The sequence below is a fragment of the Mustela putorius genome, unplaced genomic scaffold (assembly GCF_011764305.1).
Source record: "Mustela putorius furo isolate JIRA1106 unplaced genomic scaffold, ASM1176430v1.1 tig00000450_pilon_pilon_pilon, whole genome shotgun sequence".
Classification (NCBI taxonomy): Eukaryota; Metazoa; Chordata; class Mammalia; order Carnivora; family Mustelidae; genus Mustela; species Mustela putorius.
This window is the reverse complement of record NW_025421385.1, coordinates 20,530,952-20,549,926: the sequence shown is the minus strand read 5'-3', so window position 1 is coordinate 20,549,926 and position 18,975 is coordinate 20,530,952. Positions and strand designations below refer to the sequence as shown.

Genomic DNA, 18,975 nt, shown 5'->3' with positions numbered 1-18,975 from the left:
TGGGGCAGGGAGTCGGAAGGGGCCTGGGCTGCAATAGGTTTCCTATGCAGAAGGGACCAGCAGCGCAGGCACCCACACTCCTTAGCGTGCTGTAACCCAGCCTTGACAAAACTCCCCAGTGGTGATCTTAGTTTTTAGAAATGCTAACCTTTAGATTTTGGTGTCATTTTGATCATTTCTCCCCTGCTGTCCCTACCTCAAGCTCACCAGTCCCAGTTCTCAATGTTTCTGGGCTGCCCCATGCTCAGGAATTTCCCCTGTGCCCCCACAGTCTGAAGGATTCCCCCTAAGGAGCAAATGTGGTGTAAAGTCGCAGCATCTTGGAGAACAGGCCATTTTTAGATAATGAGATGGAGGTGTACAGATGCAAAAAGACGTGATCATACCACCAGCTAGTGGCAGGTATATGAGCCCTCATCTCATACCTTACAATATATCACACACGGGAGAAAAGGGAAACCAATGCTTCGTGACATTAGCTATTCATAGTGACACTATGTTAGGTGGCTTCACATACTTTTATCTGAGCTCCAACCTTACAATAATCCTATGAGCTGGGCTCAAAGAACTTAGGCACTTTTCCTCAAGTCCTAACAGCTAGGAATGGGAGAAGTTGGGGGTCCACATCCAGTGTGATTACAAAGCCCGTTCTTCCTTCTAGCCAGGACTGCCTAAGCATTTCAGGATAAAGGAAGCTGAGGAACTAGTTAACTTAAGGGACAGGTACCTTTTGAGAGCTTTAATTTCTGTTCAGGGCAGAGTGAAAGGAGATTAGTATAACGGTATGAACATCAGGGTCACATGGGCCCCAAGACTCAATCAGAATTTTGGAAATCAGTGGGAAAGGTGGTTACTAGAAACTTCTTGGTTTCCTTGTGTAACTATAGTTTTGCAATTTGTGGGGACCCTGGAGGATTCTGGTGGTGGCTTTCCTATCTCTGAGCAGCTTCCTCCTGCAGAGCAGGCTAACGCTAGAAGGGCAGGTTGGGTAATTCCAATGTCAACCACGCTTGGGCCACTGGGACACACAGGGTTCTCTACAGGAGTGGGAAGGGGCCTGCTGGCTATACCTTCAGCAATGAAACACCCTCGGGAATCCCTTGAACAGAGTATCTTTGCCTCCAACCATTGCTCCCAACATAGCACAGGTTGCTCAGCAGTTCCTGGCCAGGCCAAGTCAAGGTAGGGCCTGTGTTACACAATGGAATGCTGTGGGCTGCTCTATTTCTGATGTAGTATAAAAGAAATGGATTATGTCTTCCCATGAGAAGGAAAGGCTTCAACATGCAGGCTGAATATACATAAAATGTTCCTTTGGGTAAATGATGGAATCCCACCCAAGGGCCAGAACTGGAAAAGAGGACCATCCATCATTATATGGAGCTCTAGATTTCCAGGAGCCACAATGGGTGGGGGAGGGGGCATGGGGGGTGGCTTCCGAGCTGTCAGCTCACTGGCACCACCCCAGGGAGGCTCTATTCCTGCAGGGGTTTTCAGAGTGCTCTCGGACCTCACCAGTCAATGTCAGTTAGGTACACCTCCAAGCAATTTCTATCCCTGGCCTGACATTTCTAAAATTAAAATTCAACCAAGTCTCTACTCTGTTTCTTTGCGAAGACATGAATAGGATAGGTAATAACTGAAAATAGCTTGTGTGTTTTGTCCACTGTTCGATGGGTAAGACAAAGTGTGCTTCTGTTGGAATTCCCCTTCAACATTTTATTGTGAAAAACTGCAAATATATAGTTTTAATACTTTTACATTATCTACCTAGTTCTAACATTAACATTATACTGTATTTGCTTTAGCGTACAGCTACCCATCTCCCCAGACTGTAACACTTTCATATCTGCACATTTAGTAAGTTTATACTGAACATGCACCTAGCTTCTAACATTGACATTATACCACATTTGCTTTATTATATAGTGATCCCTCTACCCAAACTAAAACATCTATGCATTTTTTTTATGGCCCTTATTCTCCTAAGGTGTGGCTTGGGGGAAAAGCAACAGCTTTCGGACATGTCTGGCCGTGAACCCCTGCTCGAGCACTTACTCGCTGGGAGGCTGCACACATTTGATTTCTTAGCGCTTCAGGTTCCACAGTTATAAAATGTGGGGGAAAATGCCTTGGGGTATTGTGAGGATTAAATGCCATACGGTGGGGGAAACACCTGTACGGACACAGAACCATGTTTTAGTTCAGAGACAATGCATGAGCAGGACACACGCCTGCGCTCTCTATCTTTTTTCTATGAAACAAAACTGCAGAGTCAAAAAACAGCAACAATAATCCAGGTACAGATGAAACAAGAATGGCAGAATGTGGGTAACTGGGAGCTCGCTGAAGGATTCATGGGGGGGGGGGTTGGCCCATTAGGCTATACTGTTTACTTCCTATAAATTCAAAAATTTCCATAATAGCACAGACTATTTTTTTTCAAAGATTTTATTCATTTATTTGAACAGACAGAGATCACAAGTAGGCAGAGAGAGAGGAAGGGAAACAGGCTCCCTGGCGAGCAGAGAGCCCGATGCGGGGCTCAATACCAGGACCCTGGGATCATGACCTGAGCCGAGGGCAGAGGCCCTAACCCACTGAGCCACCCAGGTGCCCCAGAACAAATTATTTTAAAAAATGAACTCATCATTGGAATTTATCAGGAAAAAAAGGGGGGGGGGAATCCTATATTGGAAAAACTTAATAAGAAACCTCTGAGAAAGTAATAAGGAAACGATGACACGGCGGTTAATAGTACAGGTTTAGGGAGGCCCTGGGTCATCTCACTCTCACGGATGGGAGGAGAAGCAGAAGCAAGGGCTTCGGGATTTTGTAGACGCTCCCCAGGTGACTTGGTTCACTAAGGGGTGAGAACCTTCGTCCTGGCAGAGAAGTGTGAAACCACACTTTCCAGCAGATTATTGGTGAGAATAAATACTCAGCTAACCTGCAGGCAGACGATGGCTTGAGGAGCCTCTGATCTAGCAGAATAAGAACTATTCGTAACCCAGCAGCCTCCCTCTGTAAGTCAGGGGTGTGTTAAGGAAGGACCCTACCAAGGGTCTAAACTGGTAGAGCTGAGGACTTCCTTAGCAGCTTTCAGAATCGGGGACCTGGAGAAATCTGGAGGAACCAAACAAAACACCCGTGGACAGTGTTTAGCAGAGAAGTAAAAGGAAAGACTTCATTTCTTTCTTTTAAAACAAAAATGTCCCCCTCCTGTTCTCGTACCCTGATCGCTTCCCTTCCCTGCTGTGGGTCAATGTCTTTCCCCTTCACTGGCAGCCAGGTGCCAGGAGGGGCTGCGAGGGCACTGCTCTGCTCAGGAGACGGTGTGTGTCTCCTGAAGCCCTTGCAGTGGCAGCCGGGGGGCTCTGAGGAGCGAAGGCAGCTCTACTGGGCCTGCCGGGCAGGGCTCCCACAGGTGAGCGACAAAGCCATCTGCTGCTCTGTGGGCTTTCTGCATGACCGTGGCAAAGAAGCAAGCTAGTAACAGAGCACACAGGGGCATGCGCGCGCACGCACACTCAGAGGAGCTGGCAGGATTTTTATATGTATGTGTTATTGCCTGAATAGTGTCCCCCCCCCAAATTCATATACTGAAGCTCTAACCCCCACTATCACGATATTTGGAGACAGGTCTTTTAAGGAGGTAGTTAAGGTTCAATGAGGTCCTAGGCTAATAGGTCTGCCCTGTGCCAAGAGGAAGTGATATCAGGGCTGTATCGGTACAGAGAGGCCACGTGAGGACACAGTGGGAAGGGGGCCACCCGCAGGCTTCCTTGCAGACAAGAGAGGCTTGACCAGGGGAGGCCTCTCTGAGCACCTGTGCTGAGAGAGAGACACAGTGCCGGATGAAGAAGGGATTTTTCCAGCCTGAGGGCCTGGGAAGAAAGGGCATTTAGGATGAGCCTCGCTCATGGCAGACTCTAAGATATGGGAAGAAAGCATCCTGGAGGAGGAGAGTGAGCGTCCGAGGCCCACTGAGGGTACAGACGCGGCTTGCTTTGGTTGTGAGATGACTATTAATTGTAAGGGCAGATGTGGTAGAAAGGTAGATCATACAGGAATGGTGAAGGGTCTTGAACATCAGGTTACGACGTTTCTTTCTCAGAGGCTAATGGGAACCCTGAAAAGTTTTTCAACAAGAGGATGACAAAAATTGATATATATGCTAACAAGGGCAGAGTAAAGAGGCTGGACATGGCATAAGCATTTAATAGTGCCAGGCATCACTTGAGCACCACATGTTATCTCCCGTGATGCTCGACTCCCACTTCAGAAAGTAGGAAGGCGAGGTTCACAGAGGTGAAGTGACTCGCCCAAGACCCCACAGCTCATCTGCAGTGGAGAGCTCAGATTTCAACCCTATGTCCAGCACCAAAGTGAATGCCCTGTCCATCCCATCGTTTATAACCCTAAACCCAGTTCCCATGGCTTCATCTACTTTCCCTGCAACCAGAATGGCTACTTAATGGAACACACACTGGAAGGCACATTTTGTTTAGGCTTCAGAAATGGGAAGAACAGCAGCAAAAACTTCCAGTGCACAGGGCACCTCCGGAAATCTTATTCAGCTTTCTAAAAAAGGCAGTAAGGGAGCTAGTTCTCGTCCTCCCGTGTCACAACAAAAAGCTACAAATGTTCCTGTTATGCTCCGCGGTATCAAAGTAACCAGTGATGGTAATTTGCATAGAAGCTGCAAAAATGTGTAGGGAGAGCAGCTGACACCCTGCGCTGAGAATATTTTTTTCAATGCAGTGTCAACAGCTCCTCTCACATACTCTTTGCCCCCCAACTCCTGAAAGAGCAGCCAGTACCCAGGAAAACACAATGCTGTGTCCCGGATCTGCTGGAAGGACAGACTTGGTAAGGGATGCCATGATCATTTCTTTTTGGCTCAGTAGCTCATCCAAAACCTTAGCTATATCAAACAGTGAAAAAGAATAAAAAACTGGGTTAGCAAGAAGAGTTAGCGTTCTTGAAATATAAAAGTCAAATCACACCGTGACACACACCATCAGGAACTACTTAAATATTCTTAAATGCACTCTCCTTCAAGGGCAAATATTTTTAGTGTTCAGGAAGCAATACTTACAGAGGTAACTTGGGTGCTATTTTGAAAATTACACACTACTATTATTATCCCAAGACGCAGTGGTGTATAACAGTTTGTCGGGGGCGAGGCAAACTACTGAAGGAATCAATTCAGTTCAGCACACCTACTGGGTGGCGTGCCTACTGTGTCAGGCACTGGGACAAGATAGAGCAGGACAGACAAACTGGAGACTACAAAAGCTTGTGGAAATCACTTTAAAAAACAACTGATGACATAATGGCTTTTTAAAAAAATTAACTTTGGAACCAAATAACCAAATTTTGAGAGCCATTCCTTTGTAAAACAGGCACATTTTCCACTTCCTTGCCTAATCATGCCCCAGGACTCATGTTCTGTGGCTTCTCTGTGAAATTTTCCCAAGACTGCCTACTCCATTCTATCTTCAAGAAGGCAGGGGGGTAGAGCTGGGAATGTGTGTGTGCGCGCATGGGTGTGTATTTGTTGGGGGTCTTTTTTTCCTTTTTTGCTCTATAGACATATTCATATTACACTTTCCATTTTGCATCCTCATTGGTGGATACTGGTCTCACCCATAAAACAAAACCCTCGTCAAAGTACTGGGTCTCAATGTACCTCTGTTTTCCCAAGGCAGAAACAATGCCTAGCACTGCTTCTTAAATGTTTACTGAATGAATGAATGCTTGTTTTGACTGTGAGCTTTATCTCAGAGTCTAGTTTGGTAGTCAAAATATTCTCCATGGTGGGTGTCAACAATTTCAAAAATCTCAAGGCATGCATATAAATATACTTCGGGATATTAAGTTTGATAAGGTATAATTTACATGTGGCAAAGCTGCCCCTGAATTTTGACAAATGGACACAACTGAGTAAGAGTGGGTGGTTCTTAATACTGGTTTGGGTCCCTGTCCCCAGGGCTTCTGACAGTGAGGCCTGGGACCAAGGTTTTTAACATCTCCTCACGTGATCCAGGTAAGAATCCTTGAAGTAGATGAAGCTCTGCCTTTCCATTCCATTCTAGATTTCCTTTCCTTTCCTCAGTCCCTCATCCATCCCTCTCAGTCAACTATGAAGATTGAAGATGAGGGCGCCTGGGTGGCTTAGTGAGTTAGGCCGCTGCCTTCGGCTCAGGTCATGATCTCAGGGTCCTGGGATCGAGTCCCACATTGGGCTCTCTGCTCAGCAGGGAGCCTGCTTCCTCCTCTCTCTCTCTCTGCCTGCCTCTCTGCCTACTTGTGATCTCTGTCTAATTAAAAAAAAAAAAAAAAAAAAAAAAAAAAAAAAAAAAAATTGAAGATGAAACTGAAACATTTCTAAACCGAGGCAACTCAGCTGATTTCTGGTTGTAGAGCAGAAATACAGCTAGTAAATGATATTTTGAAATGAACACAAGATATCCGCTTAAAGAAATAAAAATGTCTTTGAATCAGAGTGAATAAAAGGGCTGTGATTTAAATGGGGACTGAGGGGCGCCTGGGTGACTCAGTGGGTTAAGCCTCTGCCTTCAGCTCAGGTCAAGATCCCAGGGTCCTGGGATGGAGTCCCACATCGGACTCTCTGCTCAGGAGGGAGCCTTCTTCCTCCCCACTCCCCCGTCTGTCTCTCTGCCTACTTGTGATCTGTCAAATAAATAAATAAAATCTTTAAAAAAAATGGGGACTGAGTACTGATGTAGGAAAGGGTTGGGGGGAGGTGATAGAAAAAAAACTGCCCTTATAAAATACATCGTTTTGATTCCAAATGCAACCTTACACCTAAAGATTCAAGGGCCCTGTGAATAGGAGAGATTGACACAAGGTCAAAATCTAAAGAATACAGAGTTGAAGGAAAATAGGGGAAACTCATTTCTCTGGTTTGATGGAGTCATCCTTCAATGACCGGAAGAGGCCAGAGGATGAGAAAAAGGCATTATCCTTTCTATCCTTTATTTAATGGAGATTATTGGAAGATGTGGAGTCTGGCCTCTAATTAGGAATATGGGACAATCTTTACCCTATTCAAATTTCTGTTTTCACAGTTCAGCGTTTCCATTTGGGTAAAGTCCATCATAACAAACTCCAGGGACCTGTCACCCTTCTTCTGTCATCCCCCCACTCCAGGATTGTATGATAATCTACTTTAAGCGACAGGGTCAATGGCCAGGAGACTTGACATTTAGTGGAAATGGAATCTGACCTTTATTAATGTTTCATTGTGAATAATGTTCTTGGTTTCATTGTGAATAATGCTCAAAGTGGGACTGATGTATTGACTAGTATTTCACTAATTAAAAAAAAAAAGAAGAAGAAGAAGAAACCATCATGAATCAAAACAAAGGTACACCTGGTGTAAAAACAGCTAAAAAATGTATAATGCTTACTCGTTCTGCTGAGGTCCTGGGAGACTACAAGTCTGCACGAATTTTAAGAATCCATTGATTAGAATGGGTCTTTCAGTAAAGATGAATTAAAAAAAAAAAATCACCCTGGGTTTGCAAAATGCCACGGAGTTACCCCCTCAGAGAAAGGACATCATGGAAAGTGCTGTGGAGACATTTGGAAGTGTGCTTTACACTGTCATTTACAAGGCCGGGGATGTGGGTCTCACCAGCTGCCAGGACTGGAAGAAAAATGCTGAGTTGGCCGTTATGGCCAAACCCAGCATCTCCCTGTAATTAGACTTAGCTGGGGGAAAAAGTGGCACACAGAGGACAGAAATATGTGGCCTCAGACTGGTGGGGAGGACAAGAAAGCTGATTAAGTTTCTCTCAAGAGAGTCAATTAAAGAATCTTGCTGGGTGTGGCCCTGGACTGCTTTGCAGCCCAAAGAAGTAGCCAGGAGCCACATAGAATGCTTCAAATGTGCCCTGTCTCAACTGAGATGTGCCGTTAGGTGTTGCATACACACTGAGATTTCTAAGACTGCCCACAAATATTTCAATAATTTTTTTTTTTAATTTGACAGAGAAAGAGGTCACAAGTAGGCAGAGAGGCAGGGAGACGGGGAAGCAGGCTCCCTGCCAAGCAGAAAGCCTGAGGTGGGGCTCGATCCCAGGACCCTGAGATCATGACCCGAGCTGAAGGCAGAGGCTTAACCCACTGAGCCACCCAGGCGCCCCTCAATAATTTTTAATATGGATTGATGCTATAATAATTTAGCTATATCTTAGGGCTATAGGGCTATATCTTTAGCTATATCTCAGGTTAAAGTGTATTATTAAAATTCATTTCACCTATTTCTTTTTACTTTCATTTAACATGGCTACTGGCAAATTTTAAGTTATACATGCACTTTGCCTTCTATTTCTTCTATTGGGCAGCATGGATCAGACCTTCATTTCTTCGCTTGTTAAATGTTCCTAGAGGTGGGAAGTTGGGTCATGGGGGGTTAGCATGGGAAGAAACACCGTGTGTGTCTGTGGGACGAGTGTTACGCTGGGGTAAGGCAGTATGGTTTGTACTTGCTGACGAAAAACTTTAACTTCAGGAAATGTGAGGAGGAATCACAAGAGACCCAAGCTAATTAGGTCCGACCTAGGCCCGACTCAATGTGCAGGTGCCTCAGGTTGTTAATCTGTAAAGTGGGAGGGCAGGACTAAATTCCTGCAGGATGGAGTAAGACCAGAGAGGGCCTCTACCTGCAATTGCTTCCCCGTTACTCCAAACTCAAGGATAATTTCTCCTACAAATGATTAGCGTTAACTGATTGGTCTTTGGCCTTGGCCAACACTGTGACAAGTGAGGCCCATTCTGAGGAGTCCTGCTATTGATCTGTGTCAGCTCTGCTCCAGTTCTCCTCATGGGAACAACGCACAGTTCCTTCCGTGGCACGTTACTACAGTTAAACACACACAAAGAACGAGGATGAGGCGGGTGAAACAGAGAGGCTTCATCTCCTTGGTAAGGACTCAGAGAACAATTATAATATTTTTTTGAAGATTTTATTTGCGAAAAAGAGAGTGGGAGAGAGAGAGCACGAGCAGGAAGGATGGACAGAGGCAGAGGAGAAGCAGACTCTTCTCTGAGCAGGGAGCCCACCTCGGGACTCGATCCTGGGGCCCTGAGATCATGACCTGAGCCGGAGGAAGACGCTTAACCGACAGAACCACTAAACCGAGAGGTGCCCCTCAGACAACAATTTCAAACAGAAAAATCCTACAGATGATATTCAGAGGGAAATGTGTTTGTCTTCGTTCAAAGCCACAGATGAAATATCCACTACTGTGCTATTAACCTACTCATTAATACAAGGATTTGTAATAATATATCAGTTAAAGAACACATCTATAAAACCCAACTTTCCCCCTCTTCAAAAAGCAAACACCCCCCAAATCAAATTTCAAGAATGTGAATCTTTGTTTAAAAGAGTATGTGAAACGCAAGCCGAGAATTCCATTTTAAACAAAGCCTTGGCTGACGAGAGGAGTCCGCCAGCCGCAGTGCAGGTGCTGAAACCTGCCGGTTCTGCTGACAGAATATATAAATGAGCTCCCGACACTGAAAGCCTGGGAGGGTTAGAATACAGATCAAGACTTCTGATAGTACTGGGCCCGCAGCTGTCTGCGACCCCGGAGCACATGCACCTTGCGTTTCTCCAGTGGCACAGCCCCCTCCTGGCTGACTCTGCCTTGTTTCACAGACCTGGGCATTCATCTAGGGCAGGAACTGTAGGTGCAAGGCACCGAAAGGGCTGGGAATCAGAGGGAACACGGCAAAGTAGAAAATCCCTGACAGATCCTGCTTGACCTCGGCTCCACCAGAGGAGCCCGGAGACCCTGAACGAGTCCCTTTGCTCACTAACCTGAGCTGGTGTGTGTGGGAAAAAGTGAAAAATGTTCGATAGTTAAGGAGCCTTTGTGGTACTCTGGCATGAGGTAAACAGCTTTGTTAAAGTTACTCCTTCTTATCCTAAAGACAAGAAATCTATTATCACAGCAAAACCTAGCTGGCCACCAGGAAAGTGGCTAATCATCACTGTAAAAACATGAAGGCCTAGATCACTCCCTATAAAGAACCGAGGAAGAGAAAGCAAAGGGTAAAAAGTATCGGACACTACCCCAGTGTGGCAAGCAATCCAGGTAGGGATTACCCATTGCTGCTCAAAGCACGGGACGAAAGGCAGGAGGGTGGTAAGATGTTCACAAAGGATCCCCGGAGCAGCCCACAGATGCCTCACTGACTCCCGGTGTATCTGGGCATAGGGAAGGTCTGGTTACCACCGCGCCCGAGAGCGCGAACTGAACTCTGTGGATGGCGGCACTAGTTGACATTGTCCGCCTCCTGTTGTGATGTAAAATCAAACACGCATTACCATCTATGAACTATCAAAACAAAAAAAAGTTTAACCCGCATTTAATACCAAGCCTCTCAATCTAACAATTTTCAGGAAGAGAGAAGGAGTAAGTTGACCAACACTATGAAGAGACAGGCAAGGCCAGAACTCAAGACGTTCTATACCACATGCAGCCTGGATAATGGGGGAGGTCTGACTATGGACCAGATGCTAGACAGTATCATGGAATCACTGTAAACTTCTTAGGTGTAAGACTGTTGTGGTTATGTAAAAGAATCCATATTCTTAGGAGATACACAATGAAATATTTGAGGTAAAGTGTCAAGATGTTTGCAACTTTCAAATATGGCACAGCAAAAATTTATATAATGTATGTCATATATATTACATGCAATATATAGAAATACATATGTATAAATAATTGGAAGAAGGAATAAAGAAAACAAATATGGAAAATTCAGAACAATTAGTGAATCTAGGTAAAGGGCATGTAGGTGTTGGTTTTATGATTCTCCTAAACTAGTTAAAACTTTGTTAAGAATAAAAAGTTGGGGGGCACCTGGGTGGCTCAGTGGGTTAAAGCCTCTGCCTTCGGCTCAGGTCATGAGCCCAGGGTCCTGGGATCGAACCGCACATCAGGCTCTCTGCTTAGCAGGGAGCCTGCTTCCCTTTCTCTCTCTGCCTGCCTCTCTGCCTACTTGTGATCTCTCTCTGTCAAATAAATAAATAAAATCTTAAAAAAAAAAAAAGTTGGGAAAGAAACTAGAAGAGAGATAAAAGAAAAAAAATAATAGGAAAGAAAAAAATAATGTAATATCACTACCTCCTCTTTTCATAATCCTCTCGACATTTTTATTCAGGTCAGCTTCACTGTGTGCTTCGTTCAATATGGTTACATTTTTACCATTTTAATAAATTCCGTATGTGCTCATTCAAACTGAAGTAGCCACTGTTTTGGCTGCTTTGTTAGCCAACATCAAAATCAAACTTCAAAAAACCTCCAAGAGCAGGCTCTTGAAGTGCACCAGGTAGGTACAAAGCCTAAGATATCACATCAAAAACTCCTGAAATTGACACCCAATTCCCTATCTAGATGGTTTTAAAGCCAGTAAGACTGGATCAAAGGCTCCAGGCGGAGCATCCTTTTGGGCTGTGATCCTTTCCCAAGATGGCACTCTTTTGACCAGTGCTAGGCCCTGATAGGAGACTGACAGATACAGGGTACTGGTCAACCCAGGCCACTGAGGTTTAAGAAAGGCTGTTTCCACACAGAGTTTGCTGTGCCTGTGTTCTGGTGCAGAGTAGCAATGGCACAACCCAAAGAACAATCATTCAGAATTCGATTTTTAATGCAGTGAGAGCCCCCAGTGAAGCAGGAATTCATTCTATGATGCCTTTAAAAGGGAGGGGGCCATAAAGGGCCTGGATTAGATAGCATAGATACAAGCACAGTTCAACTGCACAACTTAGCCCTACAAATTCAGAGCAGTGTTACTGAGTTGGGGTGCAACCAACACCATGCCGGGGACAGCTCTTCACTGGGCAGGACTGTGGGAGACACTGTAGGACATTTACCCTCCCTGCCTGACTCCCCATGCCAACTGCATGCCAACTGCATGCCAACGCTCCTCCAGTCTTTGAGAGGAGGACAACACATAAACCCCAGGACACCTGGGTGGCTCAGTTGTTGGGCATCTGCCTTCAGCCCAGGTCATGATCCCAGCATCCCGGGATCAAGTCCCACATCGGGCTCTTTGCTCGGCGGGAAGCCTGCTTCTCCTTCTTCCAATGCCCCTGCTTGTGTTCCATCTCTCGCTGTCTCTCTCTCTTTGTTAAATAAATAAATAAATAAAAATCTTTTTTAAAAACAAAAACCCCATAGCTCCCAAATGCCTCCTAAGGCATAGGCTAAACACTCGGAGCCGCAGATTTTATCTGGGGATAATACCTGTTCTACCACCTAAGAAGTGATTTGGGAGGAGCGAGAATGCGGCAGCTCCTTATAAGCTTCTGTTAGCTCTACAAATGATATCGCGAGACCCATTTACACAGGCAGCCGTATAGTTAGAGGCAGGGCTCTAGAGTTGGTCCCAATACCTGTATCCCAGGTGGGATTTATTACACAGTGGCAGCTGTCCAGCATGTACTAGAATATGCAACAGTTACTTATTCTGAAAGTGTTTCCTCTCCATAAGTGGGAAATGCTGGTTTTACGGCACCCACGCTACAGTGTAAAGTTTCAGCAGATCCTTGGACTACTGGAGTAGACAAGAAGGACACTGTCTCAAAGCAGCTTCAAAGAATCTGGCTAGGATGGCCCCACACTAACCTGGAATGAGAAGGACGCTTCCCTCAGTGAGCGAGGAATAAACTCAAGGATCAAGAGAACGAGGTAACAATATGGTGCTCTACCCTCCCACGCACAGCAGAGCAAGGAGCATCACGCACAGTTCTGACCTTCAAAATGGCTGATCTGTTCTTTGCATTTTTCAGCCATGCTTATGGAAGAGAATCTTAGAGACTGGGCAGTGGTGCATATTACTATGGACAAGAGGAGAGTGGCGTGAAGAACACACCTGCCACAGGGGTTTGGATTCTAGCCATCTGGACTGGGCCCGGGGACCCACACTCTGAAATTCTCTCTCTGGGTGATCCAGGCACAGGCTGCCGCCTCTGGGAGAACAGGGACACCTCTCCAGAGACTTCTACCGTTAGGAAGCTTTGCTTTAACCCTCCCTCCCAAAACTCCCTCATGGAAGATTCTTGCTCTCATTTTATTGCTTCTGTGACTTAGAATTTAGATGAAAGTGCTTCTCTGCCCTCAGGTGTGGTTGGTTTTTTGGGTTAAAAAATTGTTCTTACTCGACCTCTGTTCCTCCTCCCCGCCCACCTGCCACACACATTGTGTAAGCGAAAAGTGAGTTTATTTAGTTGATCTAATTTCTCCTTTATCATTTGCTGTCAAATGAGGATTAGGAAATGCTGACTGGGCAGAAAGTTCCAACCCTTCCGCTCTAGAAGGCCAAAGGCCTCAGGTATTAGCAGAGAAGTGGAGGAGGCCACCAAAGGCAGAGCTGGGGAAAGGCACGAGTCTTGAAGAGCAAATGTGCAAACAGATACCCACTCTAGGTTGTCAGCTGAGATAAAAGGGCAATGAGGTGGCCCACAACAATTCCTTGGGGGCTGGAGAGAGGCAGTGCTGGCAAATCAGGAAGCAATAAATGTGTAGCTTTTCTATCATTTCTTACATTAAATATTCAGCATCATCCAATGCTGCTTACTATTCAGCCTTGGAACATTTCTCCAAATTCTATTCATCTTTTTAATTTTTTTTAAAGATTTTATTTATTTATTTGACAGAGATCACAAGTAGGCAGAGAGGCAGGCAGAGACAGAGAGTGGGGAAGCAGGCTCCCCACTGAGCAGGGAGCCTGATGCGGGGCTCAATCCCAGAACCCTGGGATCATGACCTAAGCCGAAGGCAGAGGCTTTAACACACTGAGCCACCAAGGCGCCCCAAATTCTATTCATCTTAAACACAGCAGACTGATAATGTAAAGGCCCTAAGTCTCTGGACTTGGCCTTCTGAAATGAGATCTTTTATCCTTTTCTTCTCCATGTTTCCAGAACGCATTTTCACAGCATACTTGCAAAGGGGAAGATTATCAGAAAAAGAAAAATGTTTGGTAGTAAACTAGGAAAGAATATTATACCAAAGGTTTTGGTAGGAAAATATTTATGGCCACAAGCACAAGCCACACCCTTTCTGGGAAGATATTACTGGCCTTGAAGCTGGGTTAGTGGATCCCAAAATATACCTCACAAAAAGCACAGTTACCCTCCCAAAATAAGCCCTATAATTAAAGTCTTTTCAAGTGGATTGTCCTATATCACAACTTGACATATGTTGCTTTAATCTCCCTGCTTCAGCAAATGTAGCCGTCTTTGGGCTATAGAAACTCTCAACAACTTACATTTAAACCAGACTGTGGTGTCACTAGGAAATTGATGCAAATAAACAGCACTGTGTACCAAAATACCCAATCTCAATCATCTGTAATGAGATCTCCCTCCTCCCTAAGCACATTTTCATCACAACAGAATCACTGCCCTTGATTCAAAAGGAAGGACCAGCCCAGATTGAAATGCCATTTCATCTCAGAGACCATCGAAAGGCAGGCACTTCTGAAGAAGCCGGGGCTGAAATTAAAATTGGAGACAACCTCCTTGTGTGAATGTGGGGGTCATGTTGTGAGGGTCTCATTTTTAGTTGACAATCATCAGTGTAAGTCTTCAGATGCCCAACGGTCTGTCTGAATTCATTTAAATCAGTTCTTGTTTGGAGTTAGCGGTGGTGTAAGAGAGAGAGCCTCTTACAAGACCTTTCAGGCCTATGATTCTCTGACCAAACTTCTTTATGTTTTCTAGTTATATATTTACATATAACTAGATGTTAAACTATGTAAAATTTTAAACCTTCAAAATAAGTACTTCCGATTTTGAATTTTTTTATTACTTCCATATCAGGTTTCTCGGTGTCAGCATCACTGATACCTTGGGCCTGATCATTGTGGGTGGGGGTGCTGTCCTATGCCCTGTAGGACAGTTAGCTGCACCCACGGCCTCCACCCACTAGGTGTCAGTACACACATCCCCCACCACCCCCAGCTGTGACAACCAAAAATGTCTTCAGACATTGCCAAATGTCCTTTGGGAGAACAAAATTAACTCGGGTTGAGAACCACAGCTCTCTCTCTATATATATTTATGTATTTATATATCTCACCGTGACATGGCTGGGGAGGAGGTGGAATCTAGATTTTTTTACGGCACTCACAAGTTTACGTTTTAAGAATTTTAAACTTCCTATGATTCATAATGAATTGTTAGGATCTGTGACACAGTGCTACCTTGAAAGATTTATAAACAGCACCACTCCTGTCTTCAACAAAGGGTGGCAAGGCCTGGCCTCATTTCAGTCAAGACACTTAAGAGAGAATGGTTTTGCTGTCACCCTATCTCTTGGATGGCTATCCTCCCTCCTTTGAGGAGTTCCATTCTTAGACTGCTAAGAAATCCTTCACAATCTATTACCAGGCACTCAGTACCGACTGCAAAGGAAGAGGATTACGGTTGGTAGCTATTGACATTTTCTATAGAAGCAATGGCCCTCTGTACTGCTCATGGGCCAGATCACCTTAGGGGCAGCGTTTCTAATGCTGGAGAGGCAGGGTGGAGAGGGAGTGGGACATAACATCAGGACGCAAACAGTACAAGGATGGAACATGATTAAGTTGAGCCCAGAGAAGAGATGATGAATGATGGAGAGGTCTTCAAACACCTGAAGAGCTGGTTTGTGAGAGAGTGGGTAGACTTTTCTCTGTCTGCTTAGAACGTGACTACAAGCATAGTTGGCTCAGTAAGTACTTATCACAGGCCTTCTGGTGCCAGGCACTGTCTAGGCACTGGGACCAGAGGAAGGAAGAAGACCAAGTTGCCGGCTCACGGAGCACATACCATTCAACATAAGGACTAGATTGCTTTCCTCCCCTCCCCCTCTCTTCTTTCTTCCCGCTTTCTTTTTAACAATTTGAGCTAAATATCCAGGTATTTGTCTAACTGCTTGGTTTTTTATTTTTCCTATTTTAAAACTGAGATTTAATTAACAGCAAAATTCACCCTTTTATCATAGAGCTCTATGAATTTTCATGAAACAGACAGCTGTATAAATATGGCCACAGATCCAAGATCCAGAACGATGTCATCACCCCCTAAACCCTTCTTATGTCCCTTAACTGCTTTCTTTACTTGGAGCACACTGCTTTACGCAGTAGCAAGCTCCTCACCTCTGAGAGAATTCGGACTCCCCTGTCACGGCTTCCGTAGAAGAGACCTTGTTTTGGCCAGTGGGAGAATGGGCCAGACAAGCCCTGAGGCCATGGCCGTCTCTTAATTCTATGAAACTGGAGGGGTCCACCTAGCGACACCAATCTTGAACACCAGCCCATCTGCAGTGAGTGAACTAGTTGATCCCTTCCAACCACAGATAAAAGCCCTTACCCAGAACCAAATTTTTTTAGTCAAAGCTCAAAAGTTTCAGCCCAAGAACTGGACCTCTGCGAAGGGTACCTAGTAAGCACAGATGAAAACAATCAGAAGAAAGGTTTGGAAACGAAAGCCTAAATATGGTAACTGCTCCCAACTCCTCTTTTCCTTCTCATTATTTTTGTTACAAGTAACATTCACTTCAAAACTGAACAAAACTCAGACAAATGTAACTGCACTTGTCTGCAGAGGCGGCAGGAAGGGAAGTCAAATTTGCCAAGCCTCTCTAAGAATGGGTAAACAAGAGGCGAGAAGATGACAAATGTCTTGGGGTTGCCACAGAGTGTTATGGAGTGGACCTGGACGACGGTCTGTGGTGATTGGCTGTGACATCCCTTGGGACAGTAAAGGTGGTGTGCCATCCCAGTGGCCCTCCTGCTGGGAGATGTACACCTTTGGGTGGGTTGACTTCAGTGATAAATGCCCCGTTTCCAAACAAGGCTGTCCTGTTTTCAAGAACAACTGCTTTATAGAGCCACTCTTATGCCCCAGCACCACCTCGCTCAGTTTACTCTTGCGACAACCGTATGAAGTGGGTAACATTACAAGCCTCATTTTACAGACGTGGAAACTGAGGCTCAAAGAGTGATGTACCAACCAGTTAGCATTGAACTTAAATTTTAGCCCAGGTTGCCTGACCCTGAAGACTGTTCTTCTTACTACTGCTAGCAAGGTATTCTGAGTCATTGCCGAACTTAATGTCCTTGGTGTCTTGGGCCACTGTCTTGGGCCACTGCCACTTGGTGGAACTGACTCCCACACATGACAGGGCTCTCGATTCCCTTCTGTTTCCCATTCCCCAAACAGCTAACTGCCCATTTCTCATTTCAACAGACAGGCTGGAAGGATTTCTCTGCGGGGGAGACTTTCTCTCGCTGTTGTTACCCTACTGGTCTGCCCTTCATCATGCTTACATTCCATGGCTTACTTAGACCATAAGCAAACTCTCAAGGGTATTCTTTACCCTGCATCCAGAAGCTTCCCTAAACCTAGACTTATTGAACCTTAGACAACCCATTTCTTAATAACATCAGCAACGACAAGAAAAAATGTCATACTGTCAACAAGTACCGACTGAATGTCTCATCTAATTATAAAAACCCATTTTGTCTAAGTTAAGTACAGATTTAAAAGATGCATGAAGCGAGGCAATGGCTACCCTTTGGGGCACCATCTTATGACAAAAAGTATTAGAATTAAATGCAGCAACACTTACCAAAATTTCCCCCAACTATCACAAACTTTATATACACCGCATGTCTTCTTCTACAGCTGCTGGACCGGTCCTGAAAAACAAACCACGACAAAAGGAAAAAATACATCACTGAACGGAAGTCATTTGCTTCTGGAAACCCCGCAGTCTTCCTCGTTTGGGATCCTCATCCACGTACCAAAGTCTTACTGCCAGCTTCTCCTCTGTTTTTCCCAGATGGAAACAATTTGTAAGTTAACAAATAAATAAAACTCTGGAAGATGAAATAAACCAGAAGTTTTGCTCCTACTTTATTTGAATTTCTAGCCCTTTAAAATAATTGAAGACAAAACAATGCAAAAATATCTAAAAGTGAACTCATAGACATTTTCCCCAAACCAATTCTTTTCCCTACTTCTTTCAATAACACACTCTCTTTTCCCTTGCTGACTGTGAGACCCTCACCTTTCATTTCTGGAGTTCTTTTTCTTATCTGTAAAACAGGGATTATTGCACTGACCTCCCAGGGTGGTTATGGAGATTAAATGAGATAAATCTAATAACATATAAATGTCACAGAGCAAGGCTTTAAAACAGCATCTGGCATGTCGTAAACACTTAGTGCATGCAAGGAGCTATTATCTGTCTCCTAATCAGCCAGGCCTGAAAACAAACCCGGCCTTCCTCACCTCCTCGGTAAAGGAGGGCCCCAGCCTGCCCTTCTAGTCCTGCGGGTGTGCTGGAACTCAGCGCCTCTCTCCGTCTTCTCATTACACCAGCGGGCACAGCTCCTTGAAGAAACCGGTTCCCTAGCCTCAGGTTTCTTCCCTTCCAATCCTGTTCTCATGGTTCTGGAAGGCATTCTTCCTAAACACAGCTTAAAGCCTTGTGGAAACACCTTCCACTGTTTCCCGTGGCCTACAAATTTACGTGTGAAGTTACATTAGCCTGGGACTCCAGCTCCCTCTGCTCTATCCACAGCTTCCCCCCGGAAGCTGTAGTGTCCCGTCACCTGTCCTGCCTGCGCCCATGGGCAGCATGCCAGTTCCTTCCCCGAGTGTCTCTGTCTCCGAATTGTGGGTAGGAGGCCTCGCCACTTTCTGAGGCTCTTTGTCTTTTTTGTCCCATAGCAGTCTAGAGACACGTTTCCCAGAATAATGTTTTTAAATGCTTGAAATTAATGCAACAAATGAACAGGATTCAAAAGAAGTATATTGATAAATAGTTATCAAAATATATAACAAAATTATGATGTCTTTCTATTCATATTTAAATAAGTTCCATCAAAAGTCTAAAAATTACTGTAATTTGAAGTACTATTGGGCAT

General features: G+C 44.9%; 1 protein-coding gene across 7 annotated transcripts in view; it reads right to left on the bottom strand.

The window, feature by feature from the left end:
- Positions 1-18,975, bottom strand: part of FYN (FYN proto-oncogene, Src family tyrosine kinase) — a 210,291-nt gene that overhangs the window by 98,414 nt on the left and 92,902 nt on the right. For all 7 annotated transcript variants that reach the window (XM_004753526.3, XM_004753523.3, XM_004753532.3 and 4 more), the window contains one exon: positions 17,673-17,742. The gene's annotated coding sequence lies outside the window, so the exon portion shown is untranslated. The remainder of the gene's footprint in view (positions 1-17,672; positions 17,743-18,975) is intronic.